The sequence below is a fragment of the Haemaphysalis longicornis genome, unplaced genomic scaffold (assembly GCF_048455015.1).
Source record: "Haemaphysalis longicornis isolate Haplotype H1 unplaced genomic scaffold, Haemaphysalis longicornis Haplotype H1 scaffold_27, whole genome shotgun sequence".
Classification (NCBI taxonomy): domain Eukaryota; kingdom Metazoa; phylum Arthropoda; class Arachnida; order Ixodida; family Ixodidae; genus Haemaphysalis; species Haemaphysalis longicornis.
Window position 1 is genome coordinate 1529953 of NW_027526325.1, and position 23786 is coordinate 1553738.

Here is a 23786-nt window from a genome sequence, read left to right on the forward strand (position 1 = left end):
TTAACTTTCCTTTAAAGGTGACGCCTTGCGCGATTCATTTTATTTTACATCAATACTGCATTGTAATTATCTTCGACGTATGATTGCATTAACTGTTTATATTGACGATTTTCAGCGCGCTTTGTAGAATTATTTTATTATTTTGTCTCATATTTAATGCTTAGTGTTATGTATCTCCCTTCTGTAATGCATGCAAAGGCAAGCAGGCATCAAATAAATAAATAAATAAATAAATAAATAAATAAATAAATAAACTTCCAGAGGCGCAAGTTTGCCTCCGACGGGTTGAGAACCCTACGCATTCAACCTTGACCAATAAAATATTTATTGCCCTATTTGTTGCAGTATGCAAGGTTTCCTGTATGTATGCTACCATTGCTATGTTATTGGTTTGAAACAAATTATGTAACTCTAATTTTACGCCTTTCCTTGCGTGAACACAAAGGGATACAACTGCAGCCACCTGAAGCAGGGCGTCATTTTCGACGCGTCTAGAATTTTTTGAACGTAGTATGACATTAGAAGAAAATTAAGCTCTTTTGGACTAAGTGGTGTGGACGTATACTCATGAAAACAACATTAAAATAGATTGAAAATGAAAGTACTTGTTCGCTGCTTCTTAGGATCAGCCCTGCGCAAGATCATCACAAAAGTTGATCGAGTAGAAAATGTCTTTGCAAGAAAATGGGCAAAAACTGGACATACTTTTTTTGTGAAGGAGTTATATTAAATGCTCCTGAGTGTTTTGTTGAGAACCAAAACGCTTCGTAAAGGCATTCACGCCGGTTTTATATACATCAAAATTGGTCAAGCAACTGTTATAAAAATAGTTTATGTAGTCATAGCATGAAAGTGTTCCGGAATATTGCCCTAAAAGAAATTGGCTAAAAGCGGCGCAATTTATCTCTCTGAAATTCAACCCACTAAAGTATGCGCCCTCCGCCGCCTCCCCCCCCTCCTCTTTCCCCGTTTATTACAGGTAAGCCGCCCCACAGAGGATATCAGGACCTGGACAATACATCTATTCAAGCTCTACAAAGAACTGAATATTTTCTGTGTTCGGCAGTAAATGAGGCACAGCAATTAAAGGAACGACAATTTGTGAGCACTGTTTAATAAATGAATTTTGCTGTCAACTGAGGCTGGTAATTAAGCAAGGCTGCGATGAAAGCTTGACTGCTGGTGGTTGCGCGCGAGCTCACTTTGATGTGGCTGCATTGGACCCAAAATGTTGGGTTTGTGCTGCTTCTGCACTGCGCGAATGAGTCATCTGCTTGCGCGACATGCAGTGACCGGCCTGAGTACAGCTAACGTACTGTGGCTGAACTCCAATGCCCGTAGCACGGCCGTATTTCCGGTAGCTGTAGTCCGACTGGAGTCCGACAACCGCATCTCGGCTGTCCTCCGGCGGACGTACTTCGGCCGTACACGGGTGGCTTTGGAATGGCCGGAGCCCTACGGCTGGAATCTGGCCGTATGACCGTAAGCCGGTCGACTGGCCGACGGACACTGGCCGTTGGACAGCCATGGGAGTACGGCCGTATACTGCCAAAAGGCCCACATTTGGACATGGGCCGAACATGGCTGCCGGAAAACGGCCGGACAGAAAATCACCAGCCAAAGTAAACCGGCCTGTTTTAGGCCGAACAGTCCTGTGCTACCTGGGTTTCCGTCCGCCCATGTCCGGACGCACAACGGCAGCTAACCGGCTGCCAGATATTCAGTTCTCTTACGGCTGCCGATGTTGAGAAAGAGAACGGCCGGAGTACGGCCTTAGGGCATCCGTTTTTTTCTTCGGGAAGCGGTAATCGGCCGAAGCACGGCAAGCGACCGGCCACAGAATATGCGTATTCTTGCGGCAGTTGGTGTTCGAAATGAGACCGGCCGGAGCGCGGCTGCCGTGCATTCGTTGTTTCAACGGTGAACCGCGCGTCCGGCGGTGGAATATTCCTTTTCTTCGGGCAACCAGTGTTATGAAGGATACCGGCCGACGTACGGCCCCAGAATACACGTTTTTCATTCGGTTAGCTGTCCTCGGCCGAATTACGGCAAGCGAATGGCCACAGAATATTTGGCAACCGGTGTTCAAGAGGAGACCGGCCTACGTAAGGTATCTGGTTATACGTCATTTTTTCGGCAAACGGCATACAGCCGAACAACGGCACGCGCCTGGGCGCCGAGAATTCATGCACAGACGTGTTTGGAAGAAGACCGACCGGTTTTTTCCTGGGTGGGAGAAAAAGCCGTTAGGGAGCCGAACGACGGGGACGCGTTTTTCATCCGCTCCGTGTTTCCACGTTTTAAATGAACGAACATCGTTTGTCAAACAGTAATGAGTGTTCTCGGTGAACGGGCAAGGTGAAGGACTCACTGGACATTAGCAGGGAACCTTTTAGGCCATCGAAATGTCATTTATTGCCACAAGAAGACTGTACCCACCGACGGGTGAGCTAAGCCTCGTAAGTCATCGCCGCTAGCAGGCCTCTGCCGCCGGCTTCATCGACGCATCGGCTCGAGGCTATTCGCCCCCTCAAGAAATGGAGAGCATTGGAGACATCGACCCGGCAGAGATGTCCGATCCGAGATGGAGATGGTTCACCAAAATAACTGGCCTTCAAGGGCGTCGAGCAAGCGGCCACCACGCAGGAGCTAAACCGCCACCATGTCAAGGACTCCCCACCAAAGAAAGGCAAGTGCGGGCGAAAGCGCAAGTTATTCTGCTTACAATTAAACTGCAACAAGCAACGTTGCACTATTTTGTTGGTGATAAACGTAGAAGAGACTCGCTCGTGCATTGGTAGGATCAACTTCATGCCCTGCACTCTTACTTCATGGAATTTTACGACTGCCTATTTAGAAAAAAAACTATTTTAAATTTGCGATAACAACAGAGCCTTGTCACTGACGTAGCCTAGCTGTTAATTTAGTTCCGATGTTTGAAGGTGAGCTTAGCTACTCCTGGGATATGTCTCATTTGGTTAAACATAATCGCCAGCATCCTAGCAAACACGGATTTTGTCAGGAATTTCTTGCTCAACGCAGATTGTTGAGTTCACGCACGATTTGGCTCTTGAAATAGATTAGCTTAAAGTGGTTGACTGTATATTCTTGGACAGCAAAAAAGCAAATGATGGTGTTCCATATCACCTTCTGCGTAGTACATTTCATGCTATGGACTGAATGAATCGGTTTTCGCATTGTTATTACTATTGGCCCTATAGCTTTGTTCTAAAGTACTGTGTAGTTTACCGGACTATAGCAAATGAACGTGATTCCGTATACCCGCAGATTTGTTCGAATTTAATAACATCCTGGAGTGCTGGTTCAGAAAAGTTTTTAGATGTTAAACAGTGTGTTAACGGCACCTTTACAAGAAAACCTTCATTCCAATGAATACGTATACCGTAAATTATGCTGCTGTGACAACGGCCGAGGAATATAAATACCTAGGAGTTTATTTAGGGAGTGGTAAGAGGTTAAATAGGCAGGTCCACACCATAAAAGTTACGGCTGCATATGTTTTTGGCTTTCTGAGACGAAATTTTAGTGAACCTCCATCTAACTGAAAAGAACAACCGTATTTCACTCATGTGCGCTCAATCTTGCAGTACGCTTGTGTTTTCGTGGATCCCTACACCAAAGAGCTGGTTGATACGCTCGAAAACATACAGAATATGTCAGTGCGATTCGTATTAGGTAATTTGCACGCTCAACTTAGCATGAGAGAAAGTAAAAGTAAACTGAAATGGCAGGACGTGAAAGATCACAGACGAAACGACAGGTTGAACTTTTTTCGTAATATCTATCATTCGAAAACTGGAGTAGAAGGGGAGAAGTATGTCCAAGCGCCATTCTACATATCGCAAAGTGGGACCGCTAGCTTAAAGCAAATTATTAACTTTCCTTTAAAGGTGACGCCTCGCGCGATTCATTTTATTTTACAACAATACTGCATTGTAATTATCTTCCACGCATGATTGCATTAACGATTTTCAGCGTGCTTTGTAGAATTTTGTTATTTTGTCTCATATTTAATGCTTAGTGTTATGTGTCTCCCTTCGGTAATGCATGCAAAGGCAAGGAGGCATCAAATAAATAAATAAATAAATAAATAAATAAATAAATAAATAAATAAACAAACAAACAAATAAATAAAACAATGAATAAATAAATGAATAAAAATAAATAAATAAATAAATAAATACATAAATAAATAAATAAATAAATAAATAAACTTCCAGAGGCGGAAGTTTGCCTCCGACGGGTTGAGAACCCTACGCATTGAACCTTGACCAAAAAAATATTTATTGCCCTATTCGTTGCAGTATGCAAGGTTTCCTGTATGCATGCTACCATGGCTATGTTATTGGTTTGAAACAAATTATGTAACTCTAATTTTACGCCTTTCCTTGCGTGAACACAGAGGGATACAACTGCAGCCACCTGAAGCAGGGCGTCATTCGCAACGCGTGTAGAATTTTTTGACCGTAGTATGACATTAGAAGAAAATTAAGTTCTTTTGGACTATTAAGTGGTGTGGACGTATACTCATGAAAACAACATAAAAATAGATTGAGAATGAAAGTACCTGTTCGCTCCTTCTTAGGATCAGCCCTGCGTAAGATCATCAGAAAAGTTGATCGAGTAGAGAATGTCTTTGCAAGAAAAATGGTCAAAAACTGGACATACTTTTTTGTGAAGGAGTTATATTAAATGCTCCTGCGTGTTTTGTTGAGAATCAAAACGCTTCGTAAAGGCATTCACGCCGGTCTTATATACATCAAAATTGGTCAAGCAACTGTTATAAAAATAGTTTATGTAGTCATAGCATGAAAGTGTTCCGGAATATTGCCCTAAAAGAAATTGGCTAAAAGCGGCGCAATTTATCTGTCTGAAATTCAACCCACTAAAGTATGCTCCCTCTGCCGCCCCCCCCCCCTCCCCTTTCCCCGTTTATTACAGGTAAACTGCCCCACAGAGGATATCAGGACCTGGACAACAATACATCTATTCAAGCTCTACAAAGAACTGAATATTTTCTGTGTTCGTCAGTAAAAGAGGCACAGCAATTAAAGGAAAGACAATTTGTGAGACTGTTTAATAAATGAATTTTGCTGTCAACTGAGGCTGGTAATTAAGCAAGGCTGCGCTGAAAGCTTGACGGCTGGTGGTTGCGCGCGAGCTCAATTTGATGTGGCTGCATTGGACCCAAAATGCTGGATTTGTGCTGCTTCTGCACTGGCGAATGAGTCATCTGCTTGCGCGACATGCAGTGACCGGCCCCAGTACAGTTAACGTACTGTGGCTGAACTCCAATGCCCGTAGCACGGCCGTATTTCCGGTAGCTTTAGTCCGGCTGGAGTCCGACGACCACATCTCGGCTGTCCTCCGGCGGCCGTACTTCGGCCGTACACGGGTTGCTTTGGAATGGCCGGAGGCCTACGGCTGGAATCTGGCCGTATGACCGTAAGCCGGTCGACTGGCCGACGGACACTGGCCGTTGGACAGCCATGGGAGTACGGCCGTATACGGCCAAAAGGCCCACATTTGGACATGGGCCGAACATGGCTGCCGGAAAACGGCCGGACAGAAAATCACCGGCCAAAGTACACCGGCCTCTTTTAGGCCGAACAGTCCTGTGCTGCCCGGGTAGAGGAGTTGTTTGAGGTCGGGGAGGACGGAACGGGTATCCTAATGGGCGTAAGATATGAAGGCCTGTTGCAGTTTCGGAGAGGCCGTCAGCACGATGGCCAATTTGCTGGCAGCGGTGGCAGTATTGGGCTTTGGGACGATGAGGGCGGCAGCGAAAGCTCGAGTGTCCGCACAAGGGGCGCATGGGTGTGCGCACCTGTCTGCCTTTGTTTGTCTTTTAAATGAGCTCTGCTACACTTCCTATACACGCTTTCACACTTTCCATCACGTCGGGAAGCACTTAGAATGCTGTGGTTATTGCGAGCACTTAGCGGCACTGCGTGATTTGCTCACTATGCAGATCCGCCATCAGTTTCTGCTTTACATTGTGCGTTTCTTTGAGAGGGAGGCTATCAAATGCGTTTATCGCTGCAACTGAAAGAACGAAGGCTTGTAGCCGCTACACCGCTGCAATTCCGTAATTCTAGCGCCCGAAGAACGCCAAGAGCGAGAAAAAGAGAAATAGTTTTTGACAAAGTTTACAACTTATCCGATGGGCACAGAGCAGTAATTCTTCGCTGAGGTACTTTGAGGCCACCCATTCTAAGTACGGCATGTGTTTGTTGGCTACGTTCTGAAAGCATCTGAGATTTAGAACAAAGCTTAACAAAGGGCTCTCGGGTATCTTTAAAGACGTAGTCTTTCTTGGGCAACTTGAACGCGAAAATCTGGTCTGCCTGTATATGTCTGTCTGCTTATTTCCACAATTCAGCCGTGCGTCAATGGTTGTGCAGATACTGCGCAATATGTTTATGTACCCACAGCCAAAATATACGGTATATTTGCCACTGTCACATTGCTATTTGCCATAATACCATCGTCTACGCCCCGTGGCTAGGTTCATACTTGTCAACGGTGTTGAGACAAAACAAAATATTATGCATATCTGGAGCAAGACATCAATACCTAAGGGGTAACGCAGTGTTTTATTGATTAAAAATAGACAGATAAACAATTTAATAAAAAAATACGTTCAACATAAATTTAAAAGGTTTCAACTTAGATTGAGGACGACTCATCTAACAATGGAACTGCATATGACAGGTGTAACGTTAAGGCACAAGAAGAAAGATGAGTGTGTCAGGAAACAAACGCGCGTTAAGGACATATCAGTAGCATTTATGAAGAAATGGGTGTGAGTCAGGCATGCAATGCGAAGGCAAGATAACGGTTGGTAATTAATGGCAACAGAGTGGATTCTGAGAGATGGCAAGCGTGGCACGGGGTGTCTGACAGTTTTATTTTTTGTATTTAGAAATACTGCCAATCTAGTAAAATATTATAGCAGTAGGCAAAAAAAAAGGTACATTGAAGTCTAAAAAAGCATCACGGAATGTGACAGTCAGTACTGAAAGCATAGCAGTCAAAAGGACAGTAATAATATATAATAACAGAACAGTTTCAGTGATCATTGTGTGCATATTACACCCTGACATGGCATATTACTGGCATTTGACATCACTAAAAAAGGAAGTCACGCAGCTCCATGACTGAAAAGGTTTACATTTGGTTGATCCTGTCAGCAACCCATAAAAGTATAAGAGGAATCGTTATGTACAATACTGAGAATTCAGAATAACACAGAGAAAAGACGATGACCACAGCTTATAATAGGAGTAGAGCCAGAGGTTAGAGCTAAATAAAAATTCACTTTCTGCATTTCTTAGAAATGTGGTCATTGAAGTAGCCCTAGTGATGGATGGGCTTAGTTCGTTCCATTCTCTTATCGCTAGAAGGAAAAAGGAGTTCTTGAGACAGTCAGTGCCGCAAGGGAATTCAGTGAGCGTAAAAGAGTGCTTATTACACGTTTCGGTCGTGTCTGTAAGCACGAAATAAGGTTTGTGGTGCTATTGTTCATCTGCTTATGACGCAATGGAACATAAGCTTCAAACGCGCTAATTTCGCCCTATTTTGCAGGGTAAAGAATTCAGTTTTTTTAATAACTCGGAAGGTGACTCAGTTGTTTTGTATTTGTTAAATATAAACCTAACCGTTTTTCGTTGTATTGCTCCAACTTATTTAATATGCACTCTTTTAGAAAAGAACCAAACGACGTTTGCGTATTCTAGGATTGACCTCACGAATGTGCTGTACGCAAGCAGCTTCGTCTCAGGTGGCGCAAGACGCTGGCGGCGCCTGAGAAAAAAAAGCCGGTTCACAGAGGATGAAGTAATGTTGTTGATATGGGATCTAAGATGATGGGTTATGGTTAGCCCTAAGTATTTATACTCTGTATCCTTGGTAAGGGACGTGTCGTTTATCGTGTACGAAAATTCAAAAGTAAATTTTCTTGTCGTTACCATCAAAAACGCAGATTTCTGTACGTTTATTTTCATCTGCCAATCATCACACCACTTGGAAATGGATTTTAAAGCCTAGTTTAAAATTATGTGATCATCAGGTGAATTAATTTCTCGGTAAACAATGGAGTACTGTGAAGAGCTTGATTTCGGTTCTGGATTGGGCACATAGATCGCTTATGTAAATGAGGAAAAGAACCGGAGCCAGGACACTACGTTGTGGAACTCCAGACGTGCCCGGGACAATTTCGGGCGTTTTTTTTTTGTCTAGTACAAACTGCTGCCCATCGGTTAAGTAGTCAATGAGCCAGTTAACAATGACGCCATCGCCTAACGTAAATTCGTTTCTTAATTAGTTTTTTGTGTGGTACACGATCAAACGCTTTGGATAGGTCCAACAAAATTAAACCTAATTTCTTTTGGCCGTCAATGATTAGTGATAAATCATGGGTGAGCTCTAACAGTTGAGGGGTCGTTGAGAGATCCTTCCAAAAACCATGTTGCCAAGAGGACGAAAAGTGCTCACGTTCAGGGTGTGTTATTATGTGTTTAAGAATTACATGTTCAAGAATCTTACACACCGTACAAGTTAAAGAAATAGAACTGAAATTAGACACATCAGTTTTGTTTCCCGATGTATGTAGCGGAATTACTTTGGCCAGCTTCCATTCTTTCGGTAGTCTGCTCGCAGATAATGACTCATTAAAAAGAACGCAAAAGTGTTCTGAAACCCATTCACAGTATCTTTTAATAAAGACATTTGGCACGTTTTTATGTCCGGAGGCTTCCTTTGCATCTATGGTAATTGATTGATTGTGGGGTTTAACGCGCCGACGCAACGCAGGCGATGAGGCGCGCCGTAGTGGAGGGCTCCGGATGAATTTTGACCACCTGGGGATCTTTATCGTGCGCCGAAATCTCGTACACACGGGCGTTTTTGCTTTTCGCCTTCATCAGAAAAGCGGCCGCCGCAGCCGGGAATCGAACCCGCGACCTCGTGCTCAGCAGCGCAACGCCTTAGCCACTGAGCCACCGCGGCGGGTGCATCTATGGTAATAGAAGATTCAATACTCGGGCTTCGGTTATTGTAGGAGGCTCTATAGTACTGAGACTAAAGAGGCCTATGGGCGGTTCGTTACCATCATCGACTGTAAAGACAGACTGGAAGTAGTTATTTAACAAGTTTGCTGTTTTGACCTTGTCCTGAGGTGATGTGGGTTGCTCATTGCCTTTCTGGGGGTTCCACTAACTCCAAAATTTTGTAGCAGCGTCCGTCATAAAACTAGGGAGGGTCTCAGTGAAGTAATTAGACTTCCCAACCTTTATTTCCCATCAACGGGCGGTAATGGCCGTGGAAATTTGGTTTATGCTTGATTGTTGAGAGTTTGCTTTTCGAGCCTTTCTAAGCCGTTTTACGGTTCGTTTTGTGTGGATGATATCGCGCGTAATTCGTAGGGTTCATTTATTAGGCATCTTGAGTTTGGTTGGCACGTAATAATTAATACGAAAGAAAATTATATCGTTAAACTTGTGGCAGAGTGCGTCCATGTCTGCTGAAGCTTGGATTACCCGTTCGCCAACCGTCGTTATCGTCCCCCTTCGTCGACTCGGCGCTATCTGCAAGCAATCCGCTCCCTGCTGGATTGTGGAACCGTCTGCATCAGCCCCTACAGCCAGCATGGACATAAGCTGCCTTCGCGCCGATGTCCCCTTCAGTGTGCATGAGAGCAGCGCTAGTGGCACAATGCCTGACGCACACCGTTTCTTCGTACCGCAGGTGCGTAACTGCCTCACTATCTTCGCTAAACGAAGCGACAACCGCTTTAACCGCTTTCTGTTACTACTGCCATGCCGACAAGTGTTATGTGTGACATTGTGTGAGTATATTGATGTCGCACTTTTGCTCCTGCGGTCGGGGGATGTCGAGACAAATCCCGGCCCCAATAAGAAGGGTGCAATACGAACTGACTCTGCAGCTCAGGATGAAGCTCAGCCTGAAGGATATGCCACTGTACTCGAGCTCCTTAAAGAAATTAACGAAAGGACCACAGAAATGGCTAAATCACAATCTGAGGTGATGTCGGATGTTAAAGAACTGAAATCTAGCCTCCAGTCCTTAGAACTAAAACTGCATGACATGTCTCGCCGTCTTGAATGCCTTGAAAGGGCACCCGACACCGAGTGCCCTTTTGTCCTTAATACCGAATTCTGCAAAAACTTCGTTCGTACAGTTAGCTCGGCTCCGATATGCACGGCCAATTTCGATTACCCCTAATGACTCCTATTGTAATCGATCCGCGTGGTGTAGCAAAAATAATCGAATCATTAAAAGTGTCTCCCAGTATAGGTCAAGATTTAATTTCAGCAATATTTCTGAGAAACACTGTTGCCTGTTGTTCTGTTGCCCTATCTAAAATATTTCAGCACTCCTTGGACACCCACAAAATACCTGCTGATTTCAAGGTCGAGAAGGTGGCCCCGCTGAACAAGTCCGGTAATAGACATTCGCCCTGTAATTATCGCTCCATATCACTAACGAGCATCCCAATAAAATTCTTGAACATGTTATCTTTTCTAGTCTCATAAATTTCCTTTAATCGAACTCTTTTTTTACCCCGGTTCAATACGGCTTCCGCAAGACGTTCTCGTGCGAAACGCAACTTTTATCATTCACCCATAAGCTTCACTTGATTTTGGACCGCCGCTCATGCGCAGACTGTGATTCCTTGGTTTCTCTAAAGCGTCTACTTTACTAATCTACTTCAAATCTACTTCTGATCTACTTCTAATCTACTAATCTAGTCTAATCTACTTCTTTTAAAACTGAGTAAACTAAATCTTGATGCTAATCTTCTTTCATGGCTTGAATTGTTCCTCCTTAAAGGGACACTGAAGTGAATTTGTCAAGCTCCCGTTTTTGCTTGCACTGCGTAGACTGGCTCAAATTAGCACACTTTTCATCGTTTATCCGGTTGACAAGTCGGTAATTCTTTTACAAAGCGCGAAGAAGAAAAACTACCATGCGCGGTTTGCGGCGGCCGCACCAACTAAAGGCTGTGACGACAGGAGGAGACGCACCGTGATTGGACGATGCCCAAGGTTAGCAACCAAACAAGTTTCGGTTTTGGTTCTGTAAAACAACGTGCTTGACATTCGACGGCATCGTTGGATGGGCATTCTCAATAACTCAGTAATGTCGTCCCGCGCTTCTGCTATGTTGTCGGCTGTAAAATGCATAAGATAAGCCTCCCAGGACGGCTTGGAATCGTAGCAATCCCTAGCCGAGGCCTACGTAGTGGATGAACGCCCTCCGCGTCCCCGGAGACGCTCAAATGCCATGGGCTTTTCCCCCATATTTGGAGCTTGTCTCACTCATGCCTGTATCGTAAAAAGCGTGTTCGCACCAGGCCAAGGGTCTGTTGATTCTGGCCTGTGCCCACTGCCCGAAAGCAGTCTGTGCTTATGGCAACACCACACCAAGAAGAACTCGCTAGCGCGCCAGTGTCAGCCGGCGCGCGTTCTGTGAACTAGTTCGTGGAGCAATGAACTTTGCGGCCCAAAAAAGGTGAGCTCAGCGCAGAAAACATCGGGGGAAAATGAAAAAGTTAACTTAGAAAAGAAACAAACTCCCGCAGGAATTCGAACTCGTGACTTGCAAAACACCTGCAATTACATACCTAGCGCTCAAGACCACCCGGCCACGGGCGAGCGCTGCCGACCTTAGAACTATAAGGTATATAATATATAACCAGTTTACCCTTTCATTTAGATTACCATTTCAAGCAGCTTAGGTGACTATTCGTTGTATTGCGCTCGTGCAGTAGCGTCCCCTAAGTTTCCACAATATCTCACGTCTAGCAATTGCATTTCCTAGACGGAAAAGCGTTCGCAGATGCGTAGTCGTGCTGCTGACCGCTGTGCTTGTTTGCCCAGCGCAAGAAAGTGCTTCCCGCACCCTAGTTTTGCGCTGTACGGTAAAAGTAACAGTTGATTTTATTTCCTTTGTACCTATATTGACTTCGCTGACTCTTCTCCCGCCTTCAAAAGGCCTTATATTTTCCTATTGGCGTAGCAGTTAGCGAAGCGTCGCATGTGCGCTTGTGCAGCGCTTGCGTGAAGCGACCTTGACTTGGAACTAGATACAGTGTACAAACCAAAGAAGTAAAGAAAGGCACATTCTTCCATTCACAAACGTGTCCTGCCTTCGTTTCAACTGAGCGAACGAATTGCGACGACCCGTCGGCGACCGGCGGACGAAACGCTGGGCCGACTGACTCTGTCTGAAGGCCCTGGAGCCGTGCAGTAGCGCAGCCAATTTCCAGCTCATCTCCTCCCGACGTCACACGAAAATGCCACAGAAAATGGGCGAGGGTGCAGAGGGGAGGAAAGCATTACCGAATTGATTTTTCTACTAAATAAATTCGCGTAAACGCGCTCAGAGTAGTCGAAACAGGCTCCGGACTACAATTTGCGCTCGTAATCCCCCAATGTTTAAAAATCACTTCAGTGTCCCTTTAATAGGTCACAGTATGTAGTCGCCAATAATCACGAATCTTCACCAAGTTCCGTTTATTCTGGCATCCCAAACGCCTCTGTTCTAGGTGCCCTGTTATTTTAATTGACGTTAATGATCTACCTGGCTGCGTGTCATCTAACATCTACTTGTTCGCTGATGATTGCGTTATTTTTCGCAAAATTATTGATGACAACAATATTAAACTTTTGAAAACAGATATTAACGCAATCATATCCTGGTGGAACACATGCAAGATGGAACTCAACACTAACAAGTGCAAAATTTTACGGGTTTCAAGACTTAAACCTTCTGATCTACCTTCCTATCACCTTAACAGTTCTATTCTAGATTTTCTAGCATCTTACCGTTATTTAGGAGTACACATATCCTCAGATCTTACCTGGTTTGTTCATATTGATAACATAATTAACAATGCCAATCGAACGCTAGGCTACCTCAGCCGCAACTTTTCTACTGCCCCTGTTGCCCTAAAAACACTGCTGTATCAAACATTATACCGCCCAAAACTTGAATATGCTTCCCCAATTTGGGACCCCGGCTGTGAAACTTTAACTCTCTTGAACGCGTTCAAAACAATGTCGCCCGTTTTATCTACCGTAATTATAGTCGTAAATCGAGTGTCACTTCCATGAAAAACTCACTTTGTTTACCACAACTAGGAACTCGTCGCCGGTACTTCCGTCTTTGTTTCTTCCACAAGATTTTTTACCATACTCTGGTTGTCCGCACATCCTTCATTCCTTCACCATTGTATGTCTCTTGGGCACGCATTGATCATCAATATAAAGTAGGAGTAATGCATTGTCACACTAAGACATGTTCGCAGTATTTGGAACCACCTTCCCGGGCCAGCAGCTGTCATCACAGGGCCTCTACAATTCCGAAGGAACCAAGTTGAAACCGTTTTTGCCGGGGCTATGTGATAATGTATATCACCACTCATGCTGCTTTTGTTGTATCTTCTGTTGGTTTTACCCACTCCCCTCTGTAAAGCCCCTGGCCTTTAGGGTAAAATAAATGAAATGAAATGAAATGAAATTGTCACCCGCAAGATTTTCTAATCCCCCATATTCGTAAATCAGGTGGTCAACTATGCCTGCATCATCAGCATTCATAAAATCATAAAACGTTGTCGATGGTGGCAGGTGAATAGTCGGCCTTCTTCCGGTATAGAGCAATACGTCAGCTGGTGGTCTGACATTCCTTCGAATATATCTATTTTAATGTTTTCGGGTGAGTAGTGGTCGCTTATAAACATTAGATCAAAAACATTGGGCGCTGTTCCTTGCGTGGGCGTGGGTTGGTACATTACTTGACGCAGGTTAAAATCTAAAGCACGAGGTTTGCGGGTTCGATTCCCGGCCGTGGTGGCCGCTTTTCTGATGGAGGCGAAAAGCAAAAACGCCCATGTGTACGAGATTTCGGCGCACGTTAAAGATCCCCAGGTGGTCAAAATTATTCCGGAGCCCTTCACTACGGCGCGCCTCATCGCCTGCGTTGCGTCGGCGCGTTCCACCCTGCAATCAATCATTCAGGTTAAAATCTAGCATGATATCGCAGACGATATCGGAGTTCGGAGAATGAAGTGTCATGGCTTGCCAATCGATATCAGGGACGATGCAATCGCCAAGCAGGATCAGTCTGACACTTATTAGGTGTGTAGCTAAATAGTGATACAGGGAGCGTACCACTTGAGGATCGCTCGAGGGGCTACGATAAACGCACCCAACAGCGATACTTTGGCAGCCAATTTTTAGTTTGCAAAAAGCTTATTCCACGTTTTCGACATCTGGGAGTACAGTGAAAAGAATGGTGTTTTTTTATTAATACGGCGACGCCCCCGCCACGCGTGGGGCTGTCGTTTCTTACGACAGAGTAATGGGCGTTGATATCTCGTCATCCGTGGTGTCAGCTGTTCGCCATGTCTTTGTTATGGCTGCGAAGTCAAGCTTGAGGCCCAACAGTAATGATTCGATTTGATCTGATTTATGAAGAATGCTGCGGGCATTCACGTTAATGAAGCTTATTTCGGAAGCTGGTTTACTCGTCTGGGCCGAGTGTTCTTAGCGTAGGGTCATAGCACTCGGGTCGTCTTCTCCCTGGTTTTCTGATTGCGCGGCATTGTTCGGGCCTACTTTTAAAGGTAGGAGTTTACTGCTCGCATTATCCCAATAAAAGGGCTCATCGTTTATACAAAGTTTGTCATAAGCCAGCGCTACTTTATCTCCACCTTCTTTTTTTGGTTTTCCGCAATTTCACAGCTTCTTTCTGATATCCCTAACTCTGGCTGAGAAATCTTCGCTATTCGAGTAATTCGTCCGTTTCAATTTTGAACAGCTTTTCAGAACCGTTGTTTTCTCGCAAAAGTCTGCTAATTTAAGACTTATCGGTCTATGTTGTTGGGACGAGGCTTCCCTTATCTGTTAATTGTTTCGATGGAAACAAGGGAACATTTAAGAATATCTGTACTAATGGTCAAATTAATTAGCTTATGAAGGCTAGCACCGTTTCCTTTTACACTTTCCGAGACGGCGGATACGAGAACATTTGACCTTCTTGACTGATTTTCGAAGCCATCAAAGTTTAGTTCTAATGTACGCAGAGTAGTTTGCAGATAAGCGACTTGGTCTACACAGGAAGATATTTTTCGTCAAGAAAAGCAAGGCTTTCAAGGTTAGTTTCGATGGACTTTGAAAGTGCTATTGACTTAAAAGAGATTAAGGAACAACCAGTTCCTTAATCTCTTTCAAGTCAAAGTCGAAGCTGCGCGTCACAACTGTAGATCTTAAGACACCTCAGCCAATCAAACTGTAAGAAAGCTCATCTCCAAAGTAGACGACCTGGGAAACCGTTCAAGGCGCAATAATATCATTTTACACGGACTACCTGCAGACAGTAATGAAAACAATGAAATCCATATGGCCAAAGTCTCCTAGTTCTTTTCAGAGAAATTAAACATAGTATCCCCGCGTGTAGAACGCCTGCATAGACTCGGTAAATCACGCGCAGAGCGCCTCCACCCTGTGATAATTAAGCTTCCGAATTTTGGAGATAAAATAGCGATACTGAAAAATATACGAACACTTCAGGATTCAACCTTGAGCATTACTGGGGGCTTCTCCATAAAAGTACGCGGCATCCGTAAAAAGTGGGAAGCTTCCACGGGTTTTCTCAGCAACAGCTGCTCCGTAAAAATGCGCTTTAACCACTTATTTGTTGATGATGTTCGCTACAACTGGGATGACGCTACAAACGCACTAGTCGTGGCTGCCGGCCAACAAATGACAGATACGGAAGGACCACCAGTTGTAGTGCATACCTCATCGCCATCTGCATGATCCGCATCTTCCAATGCTTCCCCTCCAGCAACACCTGGCGCAACTTCCCGTTGACTGCAAAATAATTCTACCTCAAATTTAGTCGCAATAAACATTAATGCCAGAAGCATAGCCAGTAAGTTTCCTGATCTGCTTACCCTTATTTCTTCGTATTCGCCTCACATAGTTGGAATCACAGAGACGTGGTTACACGTAGGTGTTTACTACACAGAGTTCACCCCTCACGGCTACGCCGCAATTCGCGCTGATCGCTCGACAGGGAAAGGAGGAGGCGTCGCACTGCTCGTACGTTCCGAAATAAAATTCACGGTAATTCCGGGCTCATCAGGAGTGGAGTCTGTATGGTGCAAGCTTCATACGGATCGGAATTCTACTGTTGTAGGTGTCTTTTACCGTCCCCCCGGGTCTTTCATTGATGGGTTGCATAGCCTTAATCAGTTCATGAATGAGCATGTATCCGACTTTCGGAACCTGGTCCTGATGGGAGATTTTAACACTCCCGGAATTAACTGACCCTCCCTTACCGCTTCCGGGCGTGAAGTAAATATTTGCAATGCACTGATAGACACAACGCTGTCATTTGGACTATCCCAGATAGTAGCCGGAAACACACGAATAAACGCTATACTAGACTTGGTATTTCTAAGCTCAAATCTTAAGGAAAAAGGCTTCCACTGTGAAGTTATCGATGGAATCTCCGATCACAAGCCTGTTACTTGTTTCCCTCCCACGTGCATTAAAAAAAGCGCACTTTGCTATCACTTCCTTCTTGGATTTTAACCAAGTCTACCATAACTCCATTATCAACGCGTTAGCCGAAGCCTTTGAATCCTTTTCGGTCCTAAGCATCAATAGCAATATTGATCTGTTGCTCAGCACATTCGAAAGCCTGATGAAATCTTGCATCGAACGTTTCGTTCCTACTAAAAGAAAAAATGTTGACGCTCCCTGGATGAATCGTGAAATTCTTCATTTATCGCGTCGCGTTCGCCGGCTAAGGCGTTCCAAATCTACTAGTAGCCCGCAGAGCATAGCCAAATTCGATAAGGCAAAAAAAGAACTCGGGAGTAAAACAAAATGCGCTAAATATTTCTTTTTTAGAGTAGAGTTGCAACGCCTGCTAACACCTAATCCCCGCACATTTTGGTCATCAATATTGCCTACGAACACAGTGTCAAATTCGTTTCAAATAAACAACGACATTATCAATGATCCCGTTATGATCTCTAGTGCCTTCAATTCTTTCTTTCATTCCGTGTTTAGCCGCGACAATGGCCAATGTGCAGAGTTCGTGAGCCGTAACTCTTCCATATCCTTGGATGATGTCACAGTTAGCGAGCAAGGCGTCCTAAATGTTATCCTGAACCTTAACACAAAGAAATGCAGTGGGCCAGATGGAATTCCGAACATGTTTCTTGTTCGGTACGCTTTATGGATATGCCGCTACCTAACTATCATATTTAATAAATCATATGAAACAAGGACAGTGCCGAATTCATGGAAAATTGCAAAAGTGTTGGCATTATACAAGTCCGGCGACAAGCAACTATTTAGTAATTATAGACGAATATCACTTTCACATAACGCTATGAAATTGCTCGAGCATATAATCTACAAACACATAATAGAGTATTTGGAAAGGAATAACATACTGTCTAACGTTCAACACCGGTTCCGTCGAGGCTTCAGTACCATCACCTAGCTAACCGAATTCGCGCACGACATTGCTAACAATCTGAACTACGGAAACCAAACTGACGCTATATTCATCGACTTTTCGAAAGCTTTCGATATAGTGACTCATGCAAAACTCATCTGCAAACTAAAAGCCATTTTAAATAACACAAGGATCGTCCATTGGATTTCACTTTTTCTTAGCAACCGCTCGCAATATGTAGACTATAACGGAGCCGAATCAGCAGTTTCCAGTGTGCCTTCTGGTGTTTGCCGGGGTTGTGTACTTGGCCCTTTGTTATTCATACCGGCCTTATAACATCAACTCGAAGATCCGCTTTTACGTAGATGATTGCGTCTTATACGACACAATCACAACAAAGCAAGATCACCATCGTCTTAGCGAATCATTCTCAGCATTTTGTGCATTGTGCGATTCATGGCAGATGACTATCAATTTTAGTAAAACCGTACTCATGTCATTTACCCATAGCGCATCGCCATCCGATTTCGCGTACGTTTCCGAGGGTATGCAATTAGAAAAGGTCCCACACTACAAATATCTAGGCGTCTACTTTACTAGTAAATTGTCATGGTCCAAACATATCGATTACATCTCTACCAAATCACAAAGAAAACTTGGCTACCTGAAACGGACACTGCCTCCGTCCCCTCAAGACACAAAATTATAACCCGCCGCGGTGGCTGAGTGGCTAAGGCGTTGCGCTGCTGAGCGCGAGGTCGCGGGTTCGATTCCCGGCCGCGGCGGCCGCTTTTCTGATGGAGGCGAAAAGCAAAAACGCCCGTGTGTACGAGATTTCGGCGCACGATAAAGATCCCCAGGTGGTCAAAATTAATCCGGAGCCCTCCACTACGGCGCGCCTCATCGCCTGCGTTGCGTCGGCGCGTTAAACCACACAATCAATCAAGACACAAAATTATCAATGTATAACACAATAATACATTCGATATTAGAATATGCCTCTATCGTATGGAATCCACATAAACAATGTGACATAAACCGCATTGAGGCAGTGCGAAAGAAAACCGTCCGGTTTATCTGTCGCAGATACGACCGCAACTTTTCCCCAACTGTTGCTCTACCATTGCTTAGCCAAAAAAACACTATCTGCCCGCCGACACATCGATTCACTAAATTTTTTTCACCGCGTCGTTCATTCTCCGCATCGTTTATATACTTCCGAGTATATCACCCTGGCCAAGCCTTCGACAACAAGAAGAAGTAACCCACGCATCAACACGTTTAAGTTTAGTTTCTTTCCCCGCACCGTAGAAGCATGGAATTCATTGCCGGGCAGCGTTCGTTCCCTTCAATCACAGAAATGATTGGAAGCACTTGAAAATGACTAATTATGCCTTGTTATTAAATTTTGTATCAGTGCATATGTGTAAAAACGTGTTATTTGTAGGGCATGTTGATGTGCCCACGGTATGCTTGTGTTTTGTATGTTATACATCCTCTCTCAATATGTACACATGTGACCTTGCCCTTTATAGGTTTTCTTTAATGTCGCGTTCATGCCGCATCCTGTACGGCCAGTGTGGCAAATAGTCTGTATACTTTATTCATGTATGGCTGTATCCTGGTTTTCCTAACTCGATATTTTGTACCTGCCCACACTCCTGCGATAGCCCCAATGGGGCTGCAGTATGTTTAAATAAATAAATAAATAAATAAATAAATAAATAAATAAATAAATAAATAAATAAATAAATAAATAAATAAATAAATAAATAAATAAATAAATAAATAAATAAATAAATAAATAAATAAATAAATAAATAAATAAATAAATAAATAAATAAATAAATAAATAAATAAATAAATAAATAAATAAAAAAATAAATAAATAAATAAATAAATAAATAAATAAATAAATAAATAAATAAATAAATAAATAAATAAATAGCAATTAGGTGAAGTTGACAGAGCAGCCATGGTGGGCAGATGAGATCGAGAAGTTTGCAGGGATAAAGTGTTCGCAGTTAGCACAGAACAGGGATAATTGGAGATTTTTGTGAGAGGCTTTCGCCCTGCAGTGGGAGTAGACAGGCTGGAGATAATGATGAACTGCGTTAGGATGGTGCTTTCGGCTAGTTGGTGGTGCATACTGAAATTCGAAACAGCGCAAAAAGACCGGTCAAGGAAACGACGACACAAGGCGCTGACTAACAACTCTGAGTTGTTAGTCAGCGCCTTGTGTCTTCGGTTCCTTGTCGCGTCTTTTTGCGCTGTTTCGAATTTCAATAATGACGACGTCCAGAAAAATACAGAACCGACCGCCCGCGGTTTACCTAGCGCCATTTTAAGAAATCAAACAGCAACAGTAACGAAAGGTTTTACTAGATGGTTTTCACGTTCCGTTTGGAACGTACGTGGAGTATAGGGGTGCCCCGATTCACGCGCGTCTCCGCCGTAGGACAGCGCTGGCATCGAGGCATTCGGCGTGGAGCAGTAGAACGAGGTGAACTTAAATTGGCTTGAACAAACTGCTATCGTTTTTATCCTGGGAGCAGCGAGATGGGATAGGAACAGCCTGAGAGCTGAGCGGGAAAGAGAAGGGAGGCATTTACTCGGCATGGGCGCCAGACGATTGTCGTCTTTCGTCGACATTTGCAACGAAGTGAGCAGATAAGCGGCCAATTTTTTGTTTGTTTTCTCTCTACTTTTTTTTTTCTTTTCTTTGTCCTTTCTTTTCTCTCTATTGAGTTATCGCTATAAACGAGTGCTTTTGACAGTAGTGATGGCCGCTGCTGCCTGGCGACGCCGCACAAGTTGACTTTGGCGGTACCGCTTCTTAATAAACAAATTATTATTATTACTGTACCATTTCAAAGGTAATACAGTTAAATCAGCATGTAACGAACCTCTATGTAACGAATTGCTGGATGGAACGAAGTTTTTCAATTCCCCATTGAAGCCCGTGTGTTTGCGACCTCTATGCAACGAAGGCGTTGCGGCGGTTAACCTTGGTGTAACGAACTCGCTAAGCTGACCAGTCATTGTTATTCGAACTTTTACTGAAAAATGGGCTGGCGAAAAGCAGTAACTTACCGGATGGTAGCACTATGTTAATGAGCCAGAAGCTACAAAAACATATGAAATCCCTGAAAACAAAATTTGTTATAACGATAACGAATGGAGCAGCTAGCGCCATCCGATGGCCAACGTAGCACCCACTTGAGGTTTCGCTTGTGTAGCGTGACACCAGGTGGCAAGAGTCAATAGCCTTCACTTTTTTTTCGACGCCTGAGCGCGGGGTCGGTACAGTGAACTTTGTAGTTCACAGTAGTGTCGGTTCGACGCTCAAGTTTTGTGCTGCCAGGCCTACCTGTCGGCGTGCAATCGCACATTTCCACGGCGTTCTGCTGCCAGAAAACGAAACCTTTTCACTTTTCAAGACACGTGAATGAGTACAGCATCCCAGCTTCTCAACAATTTTGAGCGCGGAAGCGAGCCTCAAGTTCGTGAAAAGGCGCCCTTTTCAGCATAAGTTTGGTTCTTGAAACGCGTTTGGAACCAAAAGTTTGGGAAGGCAGACGTGATAATTAAGTTACTCTTGGGAAAGTGGGGGTAAGTAACCTTGCCTCTGGATCGCCGTGTAGCGTGTTTTGCGCATGCTGCGGTCGCCTAAGCTCGTGCGAAAACAGCAGGCACAAATCACGAAGTTTTTGACTGTGAAATACGTCCTTGTACAGTGAATTAACCTTCACTGAAGTCCAGCATTCTGGTTTCTTTTCTGCTTCATTCATGCGAGCCTTAACTCGAATCATGCATGTAACGAAAACCTTATGCAATGAAAAATTGCGAGATTTTGTCAACTTCGTTATATCCAGCTTTAACTGCTGCGCTCCTTTTTCACGCGTCGCCATGACGGGCCCCAACATACACGCTAGCTCCTTTTTTTACTTCTTTTATTTCCTTCTGTGTTCTCTCCCTTGCGCCTTACTTCCTATTGAAACTTGATTCCTACTGCGCACCCCGCAGAGTAGCATGTAGGCGTTAACATGCCGCCAAACCTCATGGGTTTCCTCCAATGAAGAGCCCTCTCTTTGGAAACTGAAACGCAAAAGTACTCGCGCAGCCCGCACTCGTGGTGCAAGGCTGACGAAACAGCGGTGCCGGTAGTCAAGTCGACCTGGCTTGTTTCCCCTTTGCATCCGCGCTCAGTGTGAGGGACACGCTAGAACAGCGCTGAAAAATCTGGCTAAACTTGGCCTCAACCCTCAGCACTCAGCTAGGCTAGCAAGAACATCGCAAAACCTAACAACACTTCGGAAAGCCTAGGACGACCTGGCAAAAATTAGCAACACTGGAAGAAGCTACGTCGACCCCAGCTCTGCCCTTTTATTTAGCAACTGAACACCTCTTTTACACACTCTCAACTCCCTAGAGAAAACCAAGGCTGTTGCAGTCGGTCAACACCCTTTTCGCCACACACAAAGAGTGTAAAGACACAATTTAGGGTGTTGGAACCTAAGAAAAAGGGTGCAACCACTGCCTAACACCCTTATACCACTTGTACTTATACTAGTACACGTTTTTTAGGCAATAAGGGTGTTAGAAGATATATATATATATATATATATATATATAGGAAATGAGGGGCTCTGTGAAATAAGACAGAAAATAAGGGTTGGCAGTCAAGAAAACCTCTGAAAGCAAAGGGGAGGTTGTGGTTGGTCATAGAAAGAGATGAAGAATTTTTTTTTGAGTCGAAAAGAAAGTGGTGAAAAAATGCCCGCCGGGTGGGATCCGAACCCAGTCTTGGTGCCAAAGGGAGCTTAAGAGGGTTCAACGCTGGTCGACCACTATCGACATGTCGTAGACACTCGAGTCACGGCCCGGGGGTTAAAAAGAAGGTCCCCTTCACCCCGAGTAGTCCGAGTGGCGCTGGCTACCACCCCCAAGTGCAGGAAACAAAAATACCTTAACATAAATACCCGAGAAAGTGCTGGGGAAAGAGCCCCGCCGGTAGCGTAGTGGTTATCGCACCAGACCGGTATTCTGGAGGTCGTGGGTTCGGATCCCACCCGGCGGGCATTTTTTCACCACTTTCTTTTCGACTCAAAAAAAATTCTTCATCTCTTTCTATGACCAACCACAACCTCCCCTTTGCTTTCAGAGGTTTTCTTGACTGCCAACCCTTATTTTCTGTCTTATTTCACAGAGCCCCTCATTTCCCATTTTCTGATTCGCTACATGCTTAGCGAAGGCCTCTGTTCTGGCAGTCTTGGTGCCAAAGGGAGCTTAAGAGGGTTCAACGCTGGTCGACCACTATCGACATGTCGTAGACACTCGAGTCACGGCCCGGGGGTTAAAAAGAAGGTCCCCTTCACCCCGAGTAGTCCGAGTGGCGCTGGCTACCACCCCCAAGTGCAGGAAACAAAAATACCTTAACATAAATACCCGAGAAAGTGCTGGGGAAAGAGCCCCGCCGGTAGCGTAGTGGTTATCGCACCAGACCGGTATTCTGGAGGTCGTGGGTTCGGATCCCACCCGGCGGGCATTTTTTCACCACTTTCTTTTCGACTCAAAAAAAATTCTTCATCTCTTTCTATGACCAACCACAACCTCCCCTTTGCTTTCAGAGGTTTTCTTGACTGCCAACCCTTATTTTCTATATATATATATAGTTTTTTTTAAGTTCAAATTGACGTTTCACGTGCCAGAACTAAAATTGGGTCATGAGGCGGACCGTATGGTGAAACGAGCGATCATTGCAGACGAACATTTTCTTGCTTTTGAACATTTCTTACGAGGTGGGAAGGAGGGTATGATGGGTTGTCTTGTATTATCAGTGAAATTATACATGCATGCATGACCAATCAATATCTGAATGCCTTTTCCACACTCCTTCAACACCCTAGCAAAAACAGAGGGTGTTGAAGTAGGTCAACACCCTTTTTTCACACAAAGAGAGTGGAGTCCTAAAAACAGGGGTGTTGCGATTCAACAAAAAGGGTGTCAAAAACTTGTGCGTGTCACAGCTGTGCGAACGCAGCAAAGTCCACTGCCAGCGCCCTCTTGGTACGCGTTGTGTCCTTCTCTCTTCTCCTGTCCGCAGATAGACGGCGAACGTTTTTGTCCCGAAATGCCCTACTGATAGATATCGGAGTGGTAACACAACGTTAAGATAAGCGGCATAAACATCCTGGCAAGGATAGGAATAGCACTAAAAGCGTGTATAGCGCGCGTTGCTGGCAATCCTGCTAGCGAATCGC

The 23786-nt window shown here is 44.4% G+C and overlaps 1 protein-coding gene across 6 annotated transcripts in view; it reads right to left on the reverse strand.

The window, feature by feature from the left end:
• Ptp36e (protein tyrosine phosphatase 36E) overlaps positions 1–23786 on the reverse strand; it is a 540343-nt gene that overhangs the window by 255464 nt on the left and 261093 nt on the right. The window lies entirely within an intron of this gene.